Source organism: Sebastes fasciatus, chromosome 5, assembly GCF_043250625.1.
Source record: "Sebastes fasciatus isolate fSebFas1 chromosome 5, fSebFas1.pri, whole genome shotgun sequence".
Taxonomy (NCBI): domain Eukaryota; kingdom Metazoa; phylum Chordata; class Actinopteri; order Perciformes; family Sebastidae; genus Sebastes; species Sebastes fasciatus.
The window spans coordinates 10,631,214-10,656,162 of record NC_133799.1 but is presented as its reverse complement, the minus strand read 5'-3'; the positions used below and the strand labels follow the sequence as shown (position 1 = coordinate 10,656,162).

The 24,949-nt window shown below is 40.2% G+C and overlaps 1 protein-coding gene across 1 annotated transcript in view; it reads right to left on the bottom strand.

Moving 5' to 3' along the window:
• The window catches only part of lrrc7 (leucine rich repeat containing 7), a 132,005-nt gene that overhangs the window by 96,338 nt on the left and 10,718 nt on the right, over positions 1-24,949 (bottom strand). The window contains exon 2 of the mRNA XM_074635020.1: positions 13,253-13,536. The gene's annotated coding sequence lies outside the window, so the exon portion shown is untranslated. The remainder of the gene's footprint in view (positions 1-13,252; positions 13,537-24,949) is intronic.

Here is a 24,949-nt window from a genome sequence, read left to right as displayed (position 1 = left end):
AGTTTTGAGCTCTGGAGCTGCTGAACTAACTAGAGGAATTGCATGTACAGAGAAGCTGTGGATTGTTTTGAAGTTACTGTTTTATTTTGGTACAAAACAGACATACTGTAGATTGTTTCTCGATGGCAAAGCAGTGTAGCAGTGTTTTGTACCGCACCAGAGAACGTGTTTACATTTTTGTTTGTCCATCCAACATTTTAGTCCTGATATCTCAACAATTACTGGCATGATTAGCTGCATCCCAGCTCTGGGGCTTCAAAGGAGGACCTGAAGATCAGGCTGAACTCTTATGAAGTGCTCAGTCTCCAGTGAGACAAAAACTAATGATGCATTTGGGCGGTCAAATTTTAAGTCAATAATATCCACAGTTATCACCTGGGAGTCTTCGCAAAGTTTGGTGTTAGCCAGGGAGTAGTTGTAAGCTGGGGAAGTGTTGCAGCTAATTTTAAAAGTGTTGTTTGGGTTTTCTGTGATGTTTTTGGTTTTGATATTGTCATGCCTTTCTTTCGTTGTGGCCCAATTCAATCTTTTACAACAAACAGAGAGGATTTTTGCAACTATTTTTGCTACTATGCCACTTAAATGCATAGGAGGACGTGTCAACATAATGCTACATTAAACCAATCATGTTATTTAATCTCCACTGTGTGGCTTTCAATTTTGGTTCAGTGTCTTAATTGGGAAACATACCATAAATGAATGGCGACAAACCCCACACCACTGTTTTGAGCACCACATTTCTTGCTGTTTTTGAGTTTAACAGCAGCTTTTTCACTTCATCAGACGAACCAAACTCGGTGAAAAACAGCCTCAGGTTCCGACAAACTCTCCAGTTGGCCCAAGTCTGACAACACCATCAGGCCCAAAGTAAAGGTGATAATCTTGGCCAGCTTGGTGCAACCCGTTTAAGCCTCTTAACTAGGAGCAGCCTTCATGTAACCCCCCTCCAGCAGTGAGTGAAAAAAAGGTGCAAAACCAGCTGGTAAAACATGTGGAGTAGCTGATTGCACACACTGAAGGATGTGACCCCCCAAGTCTACAGTGTTCACCTCCTCATGCTGGATGGTTCAAGGCTTTTTAACCTGGATCACTTCTGGGAAATAAAGAAATGTCTCTTTAGGTTTGAGCTGTATAGACAGATATTCACATATTTCTATGAGTAGGGATCATTTTCCAATATAAAACCACTACTGCTAAACAAGAAAAACTGTAAAATGTCTATTTGAGGCTGAACTATCCACAACTTATAGCTTGCCAAATAAGAACTGCCAGATAATTCACTCCCCCAAGTGGCCAAAAAAAAATCTGTTATTGCAGGTTTAAATTTTTCTCAGTTTTAAAATAAGGACAGTTTTAGTGTGTGCGTAGGTGGAATTAAATAAGTGAGGGGTGGCCATTGTTCTCTATCTGGCACCTACAAGATAAATTAAATTAACACACTCTGTAAACTTACTACTACTCGCTACACAAACCGCACATAATCCGAATTACACACTGTATTTTATTTTATAATACCTTTTTACTTCTCATGTGGTCTTCAGTATTCATACTGCCGACTGCATTGTACAAAATACTTTCTTGTGTAAATAAAGATACCCTGATGTGTCCTCAAAATATATTTGCACACAGAATGAATGGAAATGTTTGTTACAAACGGGCTGATTTTCTGTTTAAATTCATTTTCAAGCACACATGAACCCATAGAAAAAACACTATACAAGCCTGTACACACACACACACACACATACAATTTCATGCATGCATCCCCCATGTCATGCTTAACTATCCAGCATGTAATCATGGTGTTATTACTGTACAACAGCTCTTTACAGATGTGAAAAGCCAATGCGTGTCACACCTGGTTAACTGTGAGATTCAGCCAGCTGTCCACAGTATGGACATGCTCCTGATGCATTATGGGTAATGGCTGACGTGGTCAAAGGTCACTAATTTGTCCTGTCATCCTTCTCTCATGTCTTCCTCTCTCCCACATCTCTAGTTTCCATCATTTCTGCATTTTTCCGCTGTTTGCCTGATTTGCTGTCTTATCAGATTTCTGTACACTTTCCTTTGTTTCAGCTCTCTCTTTATGTTGTCAGCACAAAAGTAAACAGAGATAGACACAACAGAGAGCTAGGTATACTGTGATGTGAGCTTGCAAGCTGAAATGCATTTGTGGACGGTGAGAGTGTGAATTAACAATGCTATTTTGGTCTGCATTTGAGGATTTAATTGCCCTCTGATCCTAAATAATTCTGACAGAAAGGAAAGAAGAGAAGTGCCTAAAGAGAAATAGATTTTCCCTGCCCTCTTTTCTAAAAGTCTCTCCATTCACTATTCATCTATGTGCTGTATGTTTAATGTCTACATCAAACTTCACTCTGGATGGATGGATACATTTCAGGATTTCTTTCTCCTCCTCACTTTATCTCACACTTTCTGCCTCTCACTTCTACAGTATGCCTCCTCTCCCTCTCACTTGCGTCAGCACTTCTGCCTGCTGATGAATATATGAATGAGATTAAACCAGAGAGTCACACACACACACACACACACACACACACACACACACACATACAGTACGTACACACTCTCTCATTCTTCCTCCAGCACATGGCCTACACCACACGGGGGACATAAACATTTCCATTTCAGTGGTGCAATATCCACTGACTTTTTCAACTGTCTTAAAACTGTTAAAGAAACTGTTAGTTCTTTAAGAATATTATAGATTTCAGTGGATTTAAGGAACTTGAAATTGCAGGATAAAAAGTATAATGAAAGCCGCCTAATAATGAGAACACCTTCCAGCAGGAGACCCCCTATGTGTCTTTGATTTTCTACTTTAAATGAACCCACAACGTGTCAAACAACAAGTAAATAATGCAGCTAACAAGCACTTTTTTACCTCAAGCAAGAATCAAATCCTTCCCTGTTTACGATGGAGGAGGAGTCTTGCTGCGTATGCACGCACACAGGGGGAAGTGTAGTTGTGTGCATCATAAAACATGTTTCTCAGACCCAGAAGGTATAATTGGCTCTTAACTCCAGTACACAGAGGGATAGATGAAGGATTAGAGATAAAAGCTGGAGGGATGGATAGAAGGAACAGATGAAAGCTCCAGGAGAAGCTCTAGGAAACCAATCTATGACGAGAAAAAAAAAAGGAAACAGTTGTAGAGAGAAAGACAGACGCTGTGAGGCAAAGATGGATGAAGTGCAACTTTCAACATTAAAGTTTCCCCTTCTTCCTTCCCTCCCTTTCTATCTCCCTATTTTCCTTTCTTTCTTTTCCCTCTCACTCACTCTTTCCTTTCACTTCACTGTAGGCTCTCTGTTGCTATGGCGACCGTTCCTGCCATCGCTAAGGAAGAAAGGACACCTGAGGAGAGGAAGAGGAGACAGCAGAGGAGCAAACGGATAGATGAAGATGGATAGAGAAGATGTGGATGAAACTGTTGCTCAATATGTTAACCAATCCGATACCACTGTAATATCTGTCTGTTACATGTGAGGCTACAGTTAGCAGCAGGTTAGCTTAGCTTGGCACAAAACATGAAAACAGCTCACTAATAAACACATTATATCTTGTTTGTTTAATAAAAACCAAAGTGTAAAAATTAGGGCTGTCAAAGTTAACACGATAATAACGCCTTAACGCAAATTTGTTTTAACGCCACTAATTTCTTTAACGCATTAACGCAACTTGCGATTTTTAGGTTGTAGCGGGCTCAGTTTAAAGCTGAAGATACTGGTATCATATGAAACTACTGTAGAAATAGATCTAAACTTGCGCTAAAAGTTGGCAAAGAAAAACGGGCATGGCCATTTTCAAAGAAGTCCCTTGATCTGAAAATGGGTTCTATGGGTACCCACGAGTCTCCCCTTTACAGACATGCCCACTTTATGATAATCACATGCAGTTTGGGGCAAGTCATAGTCAAGTCAGCACACTGACACACTGACAGCTGTTGTTGCCTGTTGGGCTTGAGTTATGTTATGATTTGAGCATGTTTTTTATGCTTTATGCAGTACCTGTGAGGGTTTCTGTACAATATTTGTCATTGTTTTGTATTGTTAAGTGATTTCCAATAACAAATATATACATACATTTGCATTAAGCAAGCACATTTGTCCACTCCCATGTTGATAAGAGTATTAAATACTTGACAGCCCTAGTAAAAACGGCAAGTGGCCGGGCGCAGTAATGTGACGACAAGACCTCTATTTCTCAATAATACTTCCAAAAATGTCAAAAATATAGCACACGAAAACGCAGTAGCATGTAGTGTACGCATGTAGTGTATTTTTACACTTCAAAACTTAATTTAACATGCAGCTTTCGTCACGCGGGCTGTGCAGATTGTTATGTGTTAGAGGTGCTTAAATGTGATCATTCATTTCATTCAGGGGGGTCAAAATGAAGGAATTAACTTGGTTGGAAATGGCATGTCTCTAAATGTTACCTTCTGTAAGATGAATGTAGAGTCCTCTCGGAAATCCTCATCACTATGTCCAAAGCCCTTCTCTTCACTCACTTAGATTAATGTGGAATGGCCTCCCAACTCTCAACACCACTGTAGGGTAACGAAGCACCCTCCGAATTAACACATAAAGACTAATGAACTTCTGAAAATGACTGTTATTGACAGCATAGTGGACAGAAATTAAAATAACTGTACTCACAGAGCTCTTTATCTACCATTTCCTCCAACACACCTGACAGAACGGAGCTCAGGTGGGCTTTACCAATGGCCCCTAATGGTCACACAAGGTCAGCAGTAAAGGCTTTGTGGGACTCACATCTGCTGGAAAGCAATAAATACTGTGTTCAAGAGCAGCCTGCAATAACATTGCACCACTATCAGTTGGACAGGTTTACAAGAGAACAAATTAATGTGAATGATAACAAATGTAAAAGAAATCGGGATACCAGTACACTGAATAGTTTTAATTATTTTATTATTCAATTGTTTGTTATGTACCCAGGACTCCCTGGAAGGCACTATTGAAACTGTGTGGATTATCCTGGTAAAATAAAGTTAACTGGATTAAAATGTATCTCCATTTTGGGTGATTTCCATATTTAAATTTGGTTGCAAGGCTCTACTTCATCGCTGCTGCTCATAAAACCCTTAAAATGAATTTGGGCGAACTCCAAAATCAATGCGGGCCAAAAAAGTTTTGTTTTTTTTACTGAACGGTAAACTCTCCAAATGGCACTAGTTGCCTGTAATCTGGCCAAACAGGGAATTCCCATAATGATCCCAGTTGAGCCAATAACAGCAGGCAGCTCTGTTACCCAGTGTGTTACTTCTACACCCTCTCTACCGTGTTAAAGGACTTCTCTGTACCTGTTTTCTATTTATTTCCCTGCATGGGCTCTGGTATATGCTTCTGCAGTCCAAATAGGCTTTCAGGCTTTTGCCCCTGTCCCAGTTGCATGTCTTCTCATGCCACTGTCACACAGCAACAACGACATGTTACTGTGATTATGCTTACACACTTTAACTAAGCACATAATCACATTATCTTAGTCACAGTGTGATAACAATAGCTACGCTTACCCACGTTCTTGCTTTAATTAAATTATATCTATAATGTGTGAGCCACATCAAACACCTACTGTGTGTATTGTTTCAAGTCATTACAGCATGCAATAGGATAGCGTCACTATCAAGGATAGACTGTATATAAGATATGGACGTAGTCACCATGATGTCACTCATTGGTTTGTGGACTGCTGCTTTGAAGCCTCGAATTCAGCATTATGGCCATCGCCGTCTTGTTTTTTGGCTGCTAAGTACAACTGAACGCTGAATAAGACATTTATAGAATACCAAAAGGTTAAAAAGTTATAATTAACTTTCATGAACAGAAAACACTGTGAAAGGGTTAAAGTTGTAAGACGCCGTGGTAGCGACCTGTCAATCACAAGGTAGCCACGCCCTAAAGCATACTCTGCTTTATGGTCTATTTGACTCTAAAAGGGACCATAATTTACTAAATGAACATCATGCTGTATTGAAGAAGACTTGAAACTAGCGATTGAGACCATAAACTCATGTTTACAATGTTTACTGAGGTAATAAATCAAGTGAGAAGTAGGCTCATTTTCTCAAAGACTTCTATACAATCAGAACTCTTTTTGCAACCAGAGGAGTCGCCCCCTGCTGGCTGTTAGAAAGAATGCAAATTGAAGGCACTTCGTCATTGGTGGAAGTGGACGTTGCCCACTGCTATCAATAAATGATGGTATAATTACGCTGATTACCTGTTGTAATTCACAGTGTGTCATAGAAGAGTTCTTCTTCGTGTAAATGGACTTAGATTCGGCATTCATTTGTATTTAGTTGTATCATCTACATTCCTCCAGTTTACACTGGAAGTAAGCCTGAAGTCAACTTCCTGGAACAATGCCGAGGAAATTGCGAAACGATTTTACACCGATTATGGCATATCTGTCATAATGGACTATTCACACGGCTCAGTAAACTTTCACACATTCCAGTTTCTGAAAAAAAAAAATTGTTTTGCATTTTGAGGACGTTTGCAATTATGAAGTAAGTCATGACTTTGAAATTCATGACAAAGCTGTGAAAGGTGCTCAAATAGCTCAGGGGGAAGTCAGTCTCGAATCATGCTATCAGATGAAGTTATCTGGTTCCTCTGCAGCAGATTGAGGGTGATTTACAGATTGTTACATTGCAGGGTGATTGACAACAGACATTGCATTCAGCAACACTCCCTCCGTCTTGAAGAAAAAAAAAACTAAATTGCTTTCTTCAGTGGGATTAAGATAGGATTTTCTCATTCGGGTGTTCCTGTAATGTGGCCCCAGGAGTGAATCACATAGGAGTTGTTCACAAAAGCCATTAACTCTGTTCAGTTCAGCTCAGACTGAAGATACAGTCCCATGGGATTCATTTGCAATTGCTTCAATTAATACGGACTTGCTCAACTGTTCTCTGTTGCTCTACTGTCCTCTTCTATGGAGAAGAAAAAGGAGTCATCATTGGCAAATGCTTCTCACACAAAGGAGCTATTTAAAGAAGCACTCTGTCCAAAAAATACAAATATTGCAAACAAAATCTTACACCATACACTGTGTGTGCCTGTGAATCACGCCATCCAGAGTACCCACTACCCTTTATATTGTGTTAATTACAGCTCAGTCATTTCGGTGAGCGCCCCACTGAGTCTGTGGGGGGCTCCATGAGAAACACATAGTTCCCAAAGGATGAGGCAGTTTTGTTGCAAGATAAACACAAGAGAGGTGTTTCTGTTATCTAGCCGACCCTAATTGATATAAATAGGGTGGACAGAATAATAGAAACACCTGTCAGTATAACTCAATGCAATTCACCCTAAACTACAGCCTCCAAAAGGATCATATACAGTTAAATCAACACCTCTCTGAAACAGTTTAAACAGTGTAACCTTCATGAAGGATTTCTTGCAGGACTGTTGTATTAGACTGCATTAATTTCAGCTATGTACCTAATAAACTAGCAACCGAGTGTATGAAAGTCCTGCTGTTTGCCTACTGGACAAATTATGAGCACAGAACCTGCCTCATGTTATTTCACATCACATGGTCGGGTCATTAAACACTGATGGATTCATTTTAAAGGGTAATTTTTCAACCTGGATCTTATTTCCCCATGTTTTTGTGTCTAACTGACTAATAGGGACTCAAACTGGTCCAGTGTTCAGCGAGAACACAGCAGACAGCAGCTGCTCGCGGGCTGCATTGTAATCCTGTTGGGACAAGCTGGCACCGTCATTTACGTCCACTAAAAGTTCTTGTTTTTGCCATGACAGGCTCTGATTGTTTGTCTGACATTATGGAAAGAGTTTCGCTCAAGGAGATGTCTCGTTCTGAAATGTGGCGAGGTGACGTGCTGCCGGAAGACAACGGTGGAATAGTGGAGTACATCCATGGTGGAAACGTGAGTGCCAGCTGGGCAGAGTTTGTTAAGTTGGAGAACAGAAAGCATAACTTAGTGTTATCTAAAAGATTTTCATTGTCATGGCTGAATATTTAGATGATTTCAACAATTTGGATGAGGTCTTTGAATTCAATGGCCGCCCATATTTACTTGAGCCAGAGTATACGAATACTCAGATATCGCAACGAGACTTCTCCTTGAGCGGGACTTGGACTCAATAACAAACAGACCGGATCAACAGAAAGGTAAGGAAAGGTTTTATTTCTCTGTAGGGTCCTTTCCATAATGTTGTCAGACACTTAAAATAACAATCTGAGCCTGTCAGTGACAAAAACAAGTTGGACGTAACGTTACATTGACACTGCTCACTTGCCCTCGCAGCTCGTTTTACGGCTGCCAGTTACAGCAAGGGGTCCCTTGACCTCTGACCTCAAGATAAGTGAATGAAAATGGGTTCTATGGGTACCCACGAGTCTCCCCTTTACAGACATGCCCACTTTATGATAATCACATGCAGTTTGGGGCAAGTCATAGTCAAGTCAGCACACCGACACACTGACAGCTGTTGTTGCCTGCTGGGCTTGAGTTTGCCATGTTATGATTTGAGCATATTTGTTATGCTAAATGCGGTACCTGTGAGGGTTTCTGGACAATATTGTCATTGTTTTGTGTTGTTAATTGATTTCCAATATAAATATATACATAATGTGCGACTAATTGGTGATTAATCGTGATTAATCATGGACAATCATGCGATAATCGCAATTAAATATTTTAATTAATTGACAGCACTAAAAAAAATACAGAAGTAACCCCTTAAGTGTAAACCAGTGGGATATAAATTATGGAGTAAAAAAGGACAATGATCTATTATACGAACAAAGGCATTTAAAACATTTATGATGACTCAATTTAGACCCCAGGTGCAGTCTGAGGTCACTACTGAAAGATGTACTTTTTTTTTTACCAGGAAGTAGCTACTTCCTGGAAGTTCAAGTGCCCATTTCATCTTTCATCTTTAAAAAAGAAAAAGATTCTGGCATCGCCTACATTATAAAATATAACCATATAGAAGTTACAGGAACAAATGAGACATCAGTCAAATGCTGCGGGAGGTCTGTCCCCCTAAACAAGAAAGCCAACCGGAGTCTTTCACAGTGATTTCACCAAATGTGATATCTCCAAAACTGCTAGATGCTGTTTGGTAGATGGGTCTGAGATGCCACCTAGTGATACTGATAGGACCATCCCCGTCAAACTACACTCTCCTTTTCCTGACTCAGCGAACAGGGATGAGTAGGACTGGTTTCCATGGCAACAGTAGACAGAGAGAAAGAGAGAGAGAGAGAAACTCAATGAGGCTATTACGTTTAACTTGACCCATGTACGCCCACACAAACACCCACTAACAGGTACAAACACACACACACACACACACACACACAAAAAGGCTGTTATAGGGTGATACATATCATAGATCAAATTTTAATAGTTACTTTGTTTTTAATTGCTTTTGCAAGTCAAAAAACACATGAAGGTACAGCATACTTATTCAGCAGTGTGTAATTCAAATTCAAATTGTCAGGATCTGCGTCTGTTCAGAGAGATTCTTGCCCTCTGTTTAACTTATTAAAGCAGATTATTCTGAAGGATGTGGAATAAGCAAGATGGGAACCGGTGACTGATTCATCTCTGTCTACAGACGTTGTGGGCAATAAACTTTATTCCCACAGCAGACATTTGGAACTTAATGAGAAAGTCTATCAACAAGAGTAACATAACCTTGCTGTGGTGACTGGTTGAGTACCAATATGCTCATCAATAAAAGATGTTATCTCCATCATTTCAATGACATTTGTCATTTCACTGATCCTCCAATGAAAATGTGTCTAAATCTTGATTAATGTGTACATTTTACAGTAATATAAGCCCTCCACGGTTAGTTGGAGAGCAGTTGGGTACTTAAAATGCCGAGTGTTTGGTCTATTAAAAATTCTCTTTCATGTTTTCAACTTTAAAATGGCCACAGCAAGTTTTTTCATTGTTTCATCACTGCAGCAGTTACAGCAACCCAAGTTCCCTCTGACCCTAAAACAAATTTGCTGTCTACAAATAACACATTTTTTTTTCTATTTTTGGGCGCGAATGACACTTTGGTTTAGAGCAAGATGTCTGGACAACTGGCCTGATTGCTGTGATATCTGGTCTGGATGTTAATGGTCTACAGAGGATGAATTGTAAATATATTTAGTGTCCACTCTAGCACTTCTAAAATGTCCACTTGTACACACAAAATAACTAAATCTAAATGGAAATTTAAGAGGCTCCATACACGAATGTGCCTGCCTACATGCAAAAATATACTATCAATACATTTCAATTCATACAGTCAATATTGAGCCTGGGACAATAAAGAAACGGAAAAAGTTTTTTGAATAGTTTTGCCTCCAGGGCCGAAGTTGATGCTCACTTGGTGCTAAACCTCCTTCACTTTACCCAGAAGTTGGGAAGCAAGACACAGGATCTTTACTTGGATGTTGAGGAGCTGCAGTATTTGTTCACGGACTAACCGAAACCTACACTGTACATTTACTACCACGAGACAACTTTACTGTTTCTCCTGTGCTGCGATCACCAACACCTGAATGCTTTGATCCACCGTCACTCTCTCTCTCTCTCTCTCTCTCTCTCTCTCTCTCTCTCTCTCTCTCTCTCTCTCTCTCTGTCTCTCTGTCTCACTCGACCACCAACTACGCACTGAGCCGTTCCCATAGAGTATGCATCAAACTGTGTCAACACACAACGCAAATTCGTTTTAACGCCACTAATTTCTTTAACGCATTAACACAACTTTTTTTTAGATTGTAGCGGGCTCAGTTTTAAAGCTAGAGTGAAGCCAAGTTATCATATAAAACTAAAAAACCTAAGAGATCCATTGGTACCAACCATGTCATACCAGCTTGTCGCTACTAAATAACGCTACAAAGTTAAGCAAAATTTTGGCGAGATGATAATCTCATGCAGTTTGGGGCAAGTCATAGTCACGTCAGCACACTGACACACTGACAGCTTTTGTTGCCTGTTGGGCTTCAGTTTGCCATGTTAAGATTTGAGGTTATTGTTTTATGCTAAATGCAGTACCTGTGAGGGTTTCTGGACAATATGTCATTGTTTTGTGTTGTTAATTGATTTCCAATAGTAAATGTATACATACATTTGCATAAAGCAGCACATTTGTCCACTCCCATGTTGATAAGGGTGACGAATCTCCCTTTAAGGTACACTTTGAACAGATGCAAAATGTGCGATTCATTTGCGATTAATCGTGACCAAAGTGGCCTAATTCTCCACTTGGCACACAAGATATTTCACTATTATAAATCAGATTTGCTAAGCAAATTCATCCAGTTATGAATGATTTTGGCATTTTCTCAAGTGACACGATATAGAAGATTTGTTCTAGGTTAATATAACCAGCTTTGAATCTGAAAAAGTTCCATACAACACATAATACACATTGTCTCAGCATCAACTCATTGTTTTCACAATTTGTCTGATTTTAACCGTGATCAGGTTAGTGTTTTAAAGTTTACCTCAGTGGCTCATGTGGTAAAACAACGCTGATCTGCCAGCTGCTACTGCTGCCACAGCTGCAGTTTCACTGTCACCTGAGTACCTGTGTGCTTGTGCTGCTTATTATCACATGGTGTGACATTGGTCACAGGAGTCAGGGCGAACAATAGCAGATTGGTGATTCATTCAAATTACATAGGAACATGATTTCCATTAATAGTACAGCCGTAAGGACTTTGCAGTGTTTCTGTGGGTGGCTGGGAACCCTGTTGTGCAATGTGTGTGTTTATATGTCTGTTCTGTCACCAGCAGTTGGTTTCAGTTGAACATTGTGCAGCTAATAGCAACCGCTACTGGCACAGTGACATTTCTATAGCAGTTTAACTGACATCGTTACATCCAGACCTTTGTCAGATCTGTGACCAAACAAATCTCGACAGACATCTTTTTTTATCTTCTCCTCAAATGTCCTACTTGGAGCATTATCTGTAGATGCTCTTTTTAATGTGGCTGTGCCATTGTTTTCCTGTGGGGAGAGCAGTGCCACCAAGCGGTGCCACCAAGCGGTGCCACCAAGCGGTGTGCACAAAGTTCAAATTATTTCAACTTTGACCTCGGTTGCTGCTGACCTTCCAAAGCGCAATCAATGAGATAACAGCTGCAACTGTTGTTGTTGCCTAGAAACAGCAAATGGCATTCCTTGCACACTTTTTGATAGCGTATTAAACCTGCGCTGCGATTTGCCTCTGCCGGGCTGTGCGCCCTACCTTGCGGTGAACAAAGAGCAAATTTCTTATCATGTGAAGGCAGGTAACTGTTATGTAGTTTACTCTTTTAACTTTTACTCTTGTGGACTCTTTGTGTACTAGATTAAATCACTGTGATTTACATTCTTTGATGATTTAATGTTGTTCTTTCACAGGTCTCAAGTCTATACTTTTGTGAATTTAGTTTCCTTGTTTCTGCATTATTTCATTTTCACAGTACCTTCGGTCCAACTCTTGTTTAAGGTTTCATTTTTTTTTGTTTTATTTGTTATCCCTAGCATTGAATTTATTTTCCCAATACTGTTTTCACAGTTTCAAAAATGCTTCCAGTAAAACAACTCAAAGGCCAACTGCTGTCTTCAATTTATACTAGAAGCGTGTTTAGCTGACTGCAGCTGTACAGCTACGTGAGGGCAGAAGAGCCTCAGCAATGCTTCAAATTAATCTGCATTGGAAGGACTGTGTCTAACAGTTTTTGTAACTTTCCAAAACCGACAATCAAACAAAGAGCAATTGTGCAAGTGCAGAGGTGAGAAAGTATGCAGGGTTTGAACTTCTCTCTTAAGCTTGATTCACACTTCACACAATTATGTTCAATCACGAATACTTTCCAAGGACACACCGTCTGAAAGTGTGCGCCATTATCCACAATCTTATGACGGCATTGAGACAACAAAAGACAGACTTCTTGGATGAAGATTGGGGAGGCAGTGGGATGCAGCCAGGAGGAGGCAACAGGTATAAACACTGTTTTAGATGTGGTCGACGCCTCCTACCCATTTACCTCGCTATCTTAAACCTCTTTAGCCCCTTTGCCCCATTCCCTACCTCCCACACCTCATCCCCATCAACCCCCCCACCCTAGTCAGGGTAATAATTAAGAAAGCTGCTGATACTGACAAACACAACTTTGAGAACTTGTGATACAAAAGCTCCTCTCCTTCCCCCCTCATGTCCTACCTGTACTGTGGGCCAATGAAGGTTCAGATGCCGGCGTATGAGGCGTTGGTCCAGCTGTCAGTCACCCTGAAGATCAGTGGTGGGTGGAGCTTATATCCCCAGGTGACGGCCTGTGGTTGGTCAGGTTCATCTCTGCCTCCTTGTAACCCAACCCACTGGGCCCCCCGCAAGGCCTTATGGGTACCAAACTCTGCTGAACATGTTTGTGTCTGTTTGTCGTTCGGTTAAGCAGTCGGTAGCGGTTTTGTCGATGAATCTTCTTGTGCTGTCTTCATGTAGGTTTCCTGTGCGAACAGACAATAAAGAGAAAATCACGTTTCTGTGAATCAGTGAACCCTTTGTTAAGCCCGCTCCACCTTATTACAGTTGTTACAAGCCTTTACAACACTTTACAATGACAACGAGGGGCAGATTTACCAAAGAAATTCATAGTAATTTCTGAATGAATGCGTCCTTGATTTCAGATAGAGACAGACAAAAACATGCCTCCCATTTTTCCCCTTATACCAGAATGATAATGTGTAGAGCCAGACCTTTCTTTAGCACTGGAGACAAGTCTGGCTATGCGGACTACCCTTACTATCACCCAATGCACACTGCTTCAACATGTGGAGAAATCCAGTCCAGGTCTTCCATCGCTATGGTTGCTAAGCAGTAGTTGAGGGAGGATTTTCACTTATCACAGAATAACAACCATTTGACATAGTACAGAAAATATCAACTTTCCAGTTATGCAACTTGATCGTTTCTTTATTGCCTGCCTCCATTTGAAACTGTTGTAATGCCCTTATTTTAGCATCGGTGCTTAGATACAGGATTCGACAGCCAGTCGTTTTTAGCAAGAATATAAAAGTATTTATTGATTGCATCAAAACCAAAAACAAAGACTGGGGAACTGTCAAAATATTAACAGTAAAAAACTGGATATATTATAATTGACTAATCCCCAAACTACAATAAAAGCTTTGTGCTGACTTCAACCCCCTTTCCTTTGTCACTTAAAAAAGAAAATACTTGTCTCTCTTCATTATTAACACAAACAGTTAAGATAAAACATGCATACAATCTCAGTGTGACAGTGTTGGGTTGATGCTTTGTCACATCTGGGTAATAACAAAGTGACTATTTGGCACTGATGGAAGACAATAGCAGTCTTCAGTCAAGAGTAAAATGAAGGGTTACACTAATGATTTTCTGTCCCTGCATCGTGTGATTTCTTTTATCTGCCTTCTGCCAGCACTCCTCAGACTATGATACAGTTTTTTCCTTTTAATTGTAGTTCTAACACTGATTAGCGCAAATAAAAGCCTTATCTGGGCTTTTTTTGCACTGAAAATCAATCAAACTCAAAAGAAAAAATAAATATAATAGCAATTAATCATTGTCCAAGTCATCGATTTTGCTATTTTTCCTCTGAAAATAAATTATTTATAAAAGAAATGAAATGCAAAACTGTTCATTATAAGGCTTTGAGTTCTTTTTTTCATCAGGCCTAACATCCTAATGAGCAGTTGTCTAGAAAGTAGGTGCACATTTACATTTTGAGTTCAACATGGCGTTATAGATCTTTCACCACTTCTTAGATAGTGTCTTAAGATATATTTACAACTGTGTTAATTGCATTTTTGATATTATGCTGTTGTTGTTGTTTAACTGATTAGGGCTGTCTTAATTAGACCGTTTTAATGCCACTAATGGCCATTTTCAAAGGGGTCCCTTGACCTCTGACCTCAAGATATGTGAATGAAATGGGTTCTATGGGTACCCACGAGTCTCCCCTTTACAGACATGCCCACTTTATGATAATCACACGCAGTTTGGGGAAAGTCATAGTCAAGTCAGCACACTGACACACTGACAGCTGTTGTTCCTGGGTTCGTGAGATTTTCTATTTCATTTTTTCCACTGCAGACATAAGCACATGTACACATACATGCACACACACTCAACTAGCATCTGTAGACATATGATGGTGTTAGTTGAAGAGCACACCATGACAGTTATGCAAAGTGACTCTTGACGAGTTTAAATTGATTTATATTGAGAATGTTCTAAAACTGGACTCTTTACATTACTGTGACTACTGGTGCCCTCAGCACAAAACCTGTACATCATTCTCCCTCGTTTACAGTCAGTTCATTAGCACCAAACTAAATCTCTAAAGACCACAAATGAAATGGAATTATTGCTCGGTAATGAAAAATTATTTTTCACCCGTGGCGAGATGAACAGTAAGTCGAACCAACAATGAGATGACAGCAGCAGCAGCCTGCCTGCCTGCGTGTCAGTTTGTCTGTCCAAGCAATCCAAATGACATCCAATAATGTGGAGATGCTCGTCACCATGGCGATGCAGCATGAGTCACTGTGAGGTTCGTTATGGAAACAAAGGCCTGTCGAATTTATGATTATGATTAGAAAGAAAGAGAGGGTTAGCCTAGATACCAGCACACATACAAGTATGGTATATAAATATACTGTATTCTATAGAGAGAGTTTTTTCCCTTCCACCATGCAATTTCACATTTGTCAATTATTCTTCCTCTTTCAAAACAAAAGCCTCTCTGCAGCCTAAAATTGCATTCTGTACACTCTCACTGTTTCTATATTAGTATCTCTGTTACCAGCCATATCCTTTTGTTGTCACTATTTGTTTTTTGTATTGTTACTGTTGCTATAGTAGTCTTCTCTACTATCATAGTGGGTGATGCAACTCGTCGTCTGAGGGCTGAACTTTTTAATTCATGCTGGTGACCCTTGTGATTTTGAGCACCGTTACAGTCCATGGAATCTCTCATGTTTGTGTTAAGTATCACTGGTGATACATTATCTCTACAGCTGTCAATAGATTAAAATATTTAATCGTGATTAATCTTATGATTGTCCATAGTTAATCACGATTATTCGTATATTAATCACAATTTTTTTTATCTGTTCAAAATGTACCTTAAAGGGAGAGGACACATGATTTGTTTCAGATTACCTGTCTCATGCTCTACTGTCAGGATATAGTGACCTTTGAATAAAAATACGCCACTGGTCCTTAATAACAACATTACAGACTTTGGGTACAAGCCTTTAATGGAAAACGTTTAACCCATGCACAAGGGAAAAATTAATTATGAAGTCCCTTACAAACTTAGCAGTTTTCCCTCAATCAATTAACAAGTAATTTCATTTTGACAGAGCAGGAATACAGCAGTGAAGCAAGCATCCTCAAAATCTCCTCATTGCATCTGAGATTTTACACCGAATAAATGGAGGAACAGAGAAATGAACGGAAGGAAATTGTTCTGTGAACCTCCCCACAGTTTCAAAAAGCTCCCACAGACAAAGTCTTTTTCTCTCTACATACTCTGAATGCCGACTCCCCTGCCCACCCAGTCTGTTGGCCGCTTCACCCTGTTCTTATCTGTGGAAAAAAGAAACAAAGCCAGTGCCTCGTTTTGGATGAAAAGCTGCAGTTTCTCAAGGATGTGAGGAGTGATTGGTAGTGAAAATTGGTTGCTTTTTAAAATAACCAAAATGGTTCCACACATTATCATTCTGGTATAGGGGCGAAAAAAACATTCAGACTTGTTGTATTTCTTTAAAACCAATCACAGTCATCTTGGGCGGCGCTAAGCACAGGATGCAGCGACGGTGCTCTTTCAAAATAGATAGCATAGATAGCGGTAGTAGAGGAGAACGCCGTGTGAAATATGCTGCCAATGGCATCCTTATATCTACAGTCTACATCCGGTGAGTCAGACTACAGTATCTATAAAAGCCAGACACAAAGAATACTACACCGTACCCTCATGTCTAATTTCCACTTAATATTCTGTAATTTCTGAACGCAAGTCTTGACTCTCCTTTGAACTCGTTCATTTGTCCTCCCTTTCCTCTTTACACCCTCCTCCTCCTCCTCCCTCCTTCCATCCCGTCCATCCTGGCAAACAGAGTGGGAGCGAAGGGTGAATTAATAAAGGAGTGAAAGTGGAGCACAACTCCCTGAGGTCCGCCTTTTCTGGGACGCTGACACAGAGAAACACACACACACACACACACACACATATATACACAAAACGACAACACAATCTACACACACTCATACACACACATAAATGTAAGGCATAAAGCCAGATGCATTCTTCTCCTGCATTACTGGGGTGATGAGATGGGAAGAGGAGGAGGAGGAGGAGAGAGAAAACAATCCATACATCCCATCATCTGCATGCTGCTGCCTGATTGGGAGGGACATGAGGATGGAGGAGGGAGGAGGAGGAGGAGGAGGGGGTGTAGAGTGGAGGAGATTGAGGAACAAGGAGATGGAAGAGATGGGAGGGCAAGAGCCACGTGAGAAGGGATGCATGGAGAGTGTCGCCCAAGGCGGTGAAACTTACAATGGTCCCATACTCCCTGTGATTCCTCCTCTCATCTCCTCTTTCCTTTCTTTTCCTCTCATCTCTCATTTCCTTTCATCTCCCCTTCCCTTCTCTTTCTACTCTTCTCTCCTTTGTCTTTTACGTTTTCTTTCCTTTGAATTTAACAATGGCCCCATATTCCCTTGATTCTTCCTATCTCCTATCCTATCTCCTCTCTCCTATCTCATCTCCTATCCTATCTCCTATCTCATCACCTATCTCCTATTTCCTCTCATATCTCCTATCTCCTCTCCTGTCTTCTATCATCTCCTCTCCTCTCCCCTATATCCTATCTCCTATCTACTATCTCCCATCTCCCATCTTCTATCTCCTTTCTCCTATCTCCTCTCCTCTTCTCTCCTTTCCTCTCTTCTCCTCAGGGTGAATGTATAGATTCACAGGGCATGTTGCATGCATGGTGAATACAAAAAACCTTGTAATGATACCTTGGAGAATGAGCTTTTGGGACTTCACTCATGTAAGCAGAAAGGGAAGTCATGGTGGGTTGTTAACTCTACAGTTACAGTTCCTATCTGATAAAACCGTCAGCAAAAATCTGACAGCCTGAAGTGTTTTAAAAAATAAAAGAAATCAACGGATATAAATGTGATGCAACAAATCTGAGCTACTGTCCTGGTTTACCTTAAATGCATCATAACATATTTGTATTGACAGGTTGCTTTACAGTCAGGAAGTGAGGCATTGTTTATTAATGGCGTACACTAATAAAACCTGTTAGTAATTAAGCCTCCTTTAGCGAGGAATAGAAAGCATCCCTCGGGAGTTTCATTGTAATTCAAAGCGTTGTAGTGGGCACGGTCAGGCACTGGGGATCAAGCCAGCAACTCTTCAACTACTCACTAGATTTCCTAACAGATCTGCCAACCAATGAGCTTTTCCTCCCTCTGCTCCATCTATCTTTCCTTTCTCTCTGCCCATCTCTTTGTTTTCATCTGTTTTTCCCTACAATCTGCTGACGGAAACAAAGACAGAGAAAGAGGAAGAAAGGCACGGATGAATGAAATCAACTGAATGAATCAGTGAGTGAAACTAAATTAATGTTTGAATGAATGATTAAACGTTTATGACAAAAAGCTACTAAGTTAATTAACTGCTCGTCTGTCACCAGGAGGTGATTTATTTATTTAATAAACTGCTGTGAAGTGTTGATACGTGTTGGGCACATGCTAACGGTGGCAGAAGAAAAAAAAAGATTAAAGAAACAGACAGCTCTGATTAGACCGAGTGGCCCTGTGTTTACCTCTTGGCTTCATTTGTTCCAGTCTGAGAATAATTTGACTTTACATGAAACCAAATCAATGAATAATTAAAGGGGCCATCTACTTTTTGGATATTTTGGCACATTTGTTTTAAGGCCCTGACACACCAAGCCGGCGGTCGGCTGTCGGACAGTTTGGGGCCGTCAGTGAGTGTCCGTCGGCCTAGTTTTTTCAGTATGTAAAGTTACAGGAAATAGTTATACTGTGGGATAAGGTCAGAGGTGGTTGGCACTTGGCACTATACGTAAGGCTTTGGTGACCAACTATATACTGTATAGTGCTGGAAGCTCAATCATCCAGTGCAGGTCTGTATTTGACAAAAGCACACAGGCCCTCCAGTGGTGAGAGAAGGACTCAAATCTTTTACTTCAGTAAACATATCAATGCCACAGTGTAAAAATACTGTTACAAGTAAATGTCCCGCATTCAAAATATATATATACATATACAGTATTATATCACTGGATTCTAATTAGGGATGCATTAATGTGTGAGCGTTACAAATGTTGCAGCTGGTAAAGGTGGGGCCAATTTCAACTACTTTATATACTGCCGGGAGGCTTAATTCATAATAATACATCATAATGTATTCCTTGAGTTATAGTTTGTATTAATAATCTGAATCTGCTAGTAACTAGTAGGCTCACTAAAGTTAGCAAAAACAATGTAGTAGAGTAAAATGTACAATATTGGCTTCCAAAATGTAGTGGAGTAGAAGTGTAGCGTAGAATGAAATGGAAATGGAAAGTAAAGTGCTAGTAGCTAAGTACAGTACTTGAGTAAATGTACTACCACTGATGCCCCCTGAAATCTTGAACATAGAGTAACAAGCTCTTTTTCCAGTGAGGAATGCAAACAACAAGTTGATTTGTAACGATGAAAGCACCTGATTATGAAATATCAGATATTGATAAAACATCAAGGCATGTCTTTGAGTATTTCATCCCAGAGAAGAGATGTAATGTTTGTCTTGACTCCGCAAAGTGGCAGAAACTGGAACAAGAAACCGACAATACAGCTATATGAATGTGATACAGCAGGGGACGGATGAAAGATCACCAAGTTACAAGGTTACAAAAGGCTCAACAGAGATAAAGATTAAGAGCAGATTTAGAAATAAAACTTTTGAGTCGGTTTAAAAAAACTTTCTCTTCACTTTCTCTCTCCTGCACATGAAATAAAGCAGCAATCAACTTGCAGAAAAAAAAGGTGCCAAAAACACCCCTCTCTGTGTTTTTAGCATAAAACGATGAAATTAGTGAGGAGAAAGAATACAAAAGAGAGTAATACAGCAAAAAAGAAAGTGTAAGAAAGAGTCAGAGATGGAAGAAGCGAGAAGGAGAAAGAAAGAGAGCCTCTTGCAGAAGCCCAGGGGGTATCCTGCTATCCCAGAATGCTTTGCTCTAACCTACTTTGGTATTTCTGTTTCTGTCTTTGTCTCTGCAGCGTTCTGAGTGGGCTAGCTACCCCATACACACCATATCTGAGTATCTCACTTTTGTGCATGTGTGTGCTACTTAGATTTCTATCCTTCCGAGGACCAACTAGATAGGAATATAGATGTATTTGTGCCTGTATATGTCCGGGTTGGGGACCAACTGCAAGCATCTCACCACTGACCCAACTATTCCTAAAGGGTTAAAAAATGTCCCTCTGTCTCTATTTTGGGAGGATATATAGACAAACACATGAACGCACACAAACTGCAAACGATTGCCTTCTCATGGTATAAAAGCCTCAATACAGCAAAGCACTTGTAGCTTGTAGCTTGTGTGTGTGTGTGTGTGTGTGTGTGTGTGTGTGTGTGTGTGTGTGTGTGTGTGTGATTATTGTGAGTTGTGTTGTTTGTCCTTGAGTCAATGCAACTGTAATACATATTTGTGTGTCTCTATGTGTGAGTGTATCTATGGGTGAATGAGTGTGTGTGTGTGTGTGTGTGTGTGTGTGTTGAGAACTGTGCGGGCTGAGTGGGCAGCCTGACGACCAGCTCAGCAACACTCTGTTACCATGGAAACTAATGAGCAGAGCTCGGAAAAGAGGAGTGTGATGAAGAGAGAGGAAGTTTTATCTATCTATCTATCCATCCATCTCATTTAGTATATATTCCATAACCTGCTGTATTTATTTAACAAATCGTTTCAGTACATTTCACAAATCAGACATGTTCAAATTATCAAAGGTCACGTTCACTCCATGTATAAAGTCCCAGTAAAACACAAGTTAGAGCGTCTTTACCTTCTCTACTGTGAGTATCCCCCAGTGAAACAGAATATTTGAGCGGTCTACAGTTACAAGAGGGATTTAAATCAACTCCTTTGCATCTGATTGGACCGCTAAAAAGTGGGCAGGCTTAGATTGTAGCGCGATACGGAGCTACAGAGGACTGTGGATCCACACACACCTTCCTTGTCGCTAAAAGTTGCCGATTGATTGATGGATGGATGTCATGATAATATTGTTTGAAGTTGGTTGGTACTAGCTTATGTAATCACACATCATATTTTTTGTTTCACAGGAAGAAAAGATCATTGGATTTGGATTAGGGCTGTGAATCGATTAAAATATTTAATCACGATTAATTGCATGATTGTCCATAGTTAATCGTGATTTATCACAAATTAATGACACATTATTTATCTGTTCAAAATGTACCTTAGAGGGAGATTTGTATTTAAGTATTTAATACTCTTATCAACATGGAAGAGGGCAAATATGCTTGCAAATATATGTATATATTTATTATTGGAAATCAATTAACAACACAAAACAAGGACAAATATTGTCCAGAAACCCTCACAGGTACTGCATTTAGCATAACAAATATGCTCGAATCATAACATTGCAAACTGCAGCCCAACAGGCAACAACAGCTGTCAGTGTGTCAGTGTGCTGACTTGACTATGACTTGCCCCAAACTGCATGTGATTATCATAAAGTGGGCATATCTGTACAGGGGAGACTCGTGGGTACCCATAGAAACCATTTTCATTCACATATCTTGAGGTCAGAGGTCAAGAGACCCTTTTGAAAATGGCCATGCCGGTTTTATCTCCCCAAAATTTAGTGTAATTTTGGAGCGTTACTTAGCCTCCTTTGTGACGAGCTAGTATGACATGGTTGGTACCAGTGGATTTCTTAGGTTTTCTAGTTTCACATGATGCCAGTATCTTCACTCTAGCTTTACAACAGAACATCACATGTTGTGTTAATGCGTTAATGAAATTAGTGGCGTTAAAACGCGTTATTATCGTGTTGACTTTGAAAGCCCTAATCTTGATATACAAATAAGAAGAAATGGATTTTTTGTAAAAAATAAATTGCATATATATATAAGACCGGGGTGTGATTTAAAATGGGGTTAAAAAGGCATTTTTCATTTCATATTGAAAGCTTGTCAGCAGCTTTTTTAGAACATCATACGAGCAATTACATCAAGAAATGTATAGAAATACATGTGTTCAAGGCCATCATTCTGATGAACACGTAAAATCAGTCATACACTGAAACTGTTTAACTGCCACTGTTCTGATCTAAACCAAAAGCCAAAGCCTAACCTTAAAATAAATCAGTTAGCCTAGTGGGGACACGATTTTTGTCCACAAAGTGATTACGACACATCCATCTATAATCAATGTGATATTCAACACTGGAAGCAGGGCTCCACCGGCTGCATGCGTAGGAATACACACAAACACACACACACACACGCGCACGCACGCGCACCTTAAAGCCTTTAATCTGTCACAATGATCAAACCTTTCATGCTTCGCCACGATCATTTCCTAATTAACATACAAGAGGCTTTGCCTTTTGCTAAGCCGCCTTTGTAAATAAGAACTTGTTCTTAATTGACTTGCCTGGTTAAATAAAGGTTAAATAAACACAAATACAAATCCACAGCCGTGTTAAAATTTCAACAAACTTCTCCAAACTGTCATCTACATGACTCACGACTGTCCACACATGTTCAGAAGCTGTTTTGGTAACCTGTTGTAATCTGTGACCATTAACGCCTAACTCCTACCTCACACATTCCATACAAGCACTAGTAACTTTAAACACATCAGCAAGGAAGCAGCTGTGTTTTTAACTTACTTGCTGCATTTGATGACACATGTTTTCTCTCTTCCTACCCACACCTGTGGCATTGTTTGTGCTGAACAACCGAGCAAAACTCCATTAACATTCTGACCAAGGACAGCCCACGCCCCCTCACAACGCTTTTTATATTTGATGCTAAAACACCAACAACATAAACCTTTGCTGAAGGCCTGAACCGAATCTATCCAGGATGCGTCACTACATTTAATAATTAGGCTCCAAAATGACAACGACTGTGAAAAAGAAAAATGTGGCAAAGAATAATAAACAAATGAATGGTGCCCTTGAAAGGTATATTTATATAGTGTTGTTTCCTTCAGGTCTAACCTTCCTAATAAAAACGTATTAAAGCCAATTTTTGGACATTTTGAAACCTGCATTGTACATGTGCTACCTCATACGGGGACTAGTATAGAGCAAAGATCAAAACGGGGAACTGCTCATCAAAACATCACCACCAGTGCTCCAAAACAAGGTTGAAGACATCTTCGATAAAAGTGTTGTTACTCAAATAGACCTGGGATTAAACATACTTTGTTAAGTTTTTGACCACTAATAACACGATGGAGTAGGTTTCTGTTTGTAACGTGAATAAGCATCAGGAGGCACGAGCATGAGCACGCAATTCACATCCTGCTGTTACTTTCAGCGACTGTATTCCACAGGTGGCAGTAATGTGCCAACAAAAGCAGGCAAATATGGACGTAAACAGCACACAGATTAAATTATTTTTGAAAACCTAACAAATGTTTAGGAAATGCATGAAGCAATTTCATTAGGCCTCGGGGATACACACAATGCAATCTGTATGTGTGTTATGTAGATAATGATATTCTTTATTTTTTTTGTTTCCAGGATTGACCAAATTTGTCAAATTCGACAACACATCCTCACTCCCAACTCACAAAATACCACCGTTCGGTCAGTGTACCTTGAGACCGACGCACAGGGTACCCCTCTTACTTTTGGACGGACAAGGGACGGCGTGTCAATATACGCTCGTTACATGCATAGTGTCCTTTCAAAATAAACTTCCGTTTTGACAGGAAGTTAGGTTTAGGCAACACAACCACTTATGTAGGGTTAGGAAACGTTCGTGGTTGACATCAAATACACTGACTAACGACTCACCTGACTCACGGGACTGACAATACCGACGAGTCAGGTGACTAAAGACTGACGTGACAAAATAAGTCAACATTAATTTTAGTTTCACACGGGACATAAACAGGTGTCCTGGTTGAAAGTCTAGTGTTTGTTTGAAGCATCTACCACCCCTCCCGCCCCAAGCGGACTCTCACGTTATTAATACTACATCACTTGCTCCGACCGTCAAATAACGCCGCAGGTGGGTTTACATTGGAGTTAGTTGAAAGCCCGTTTCGTCACAAACTGTCACTAAAGGGCGCCTCCGTGCGTCGGTTTCCAATACCGAGGGGCACTGACCAAACGGTGGTATTTGACGACTTGGGAGAGAGAACGGGTTGAATTTGACATTCAACCAATATTCATCAGTGCAGCATCCTGCCGATCGTCAGGCCACATAGATTATTTAATACAGTAAATACTGAATGGAGCAGACAGCAGATGGTATTGTGAAAGATCACTGGGAAGGACAGTGGATGGACTGCCATAGCAGACTGGTTTCCTCTCTTTTACCTCATGTCCTTCCTCTAATCCTCTTTGTCCTCCCCCCTGTTTTCCTCTCTTTCCCCTCACTCAAAATTGTTTAACAGAACTCCATGGAGTAACATCACTTGAGGACATTTATAAGACATTGCACAGCTCCCTCTGGAGTCACAAAAGGCTTTATACAACTCAGATATGCAGTGGTACTTCCTAAAGGCCCTGACACACCAAGCCGACTGTCGGACGTCGGACAGTTTAGGGCCGTTGATCGGTCTAGTTTTT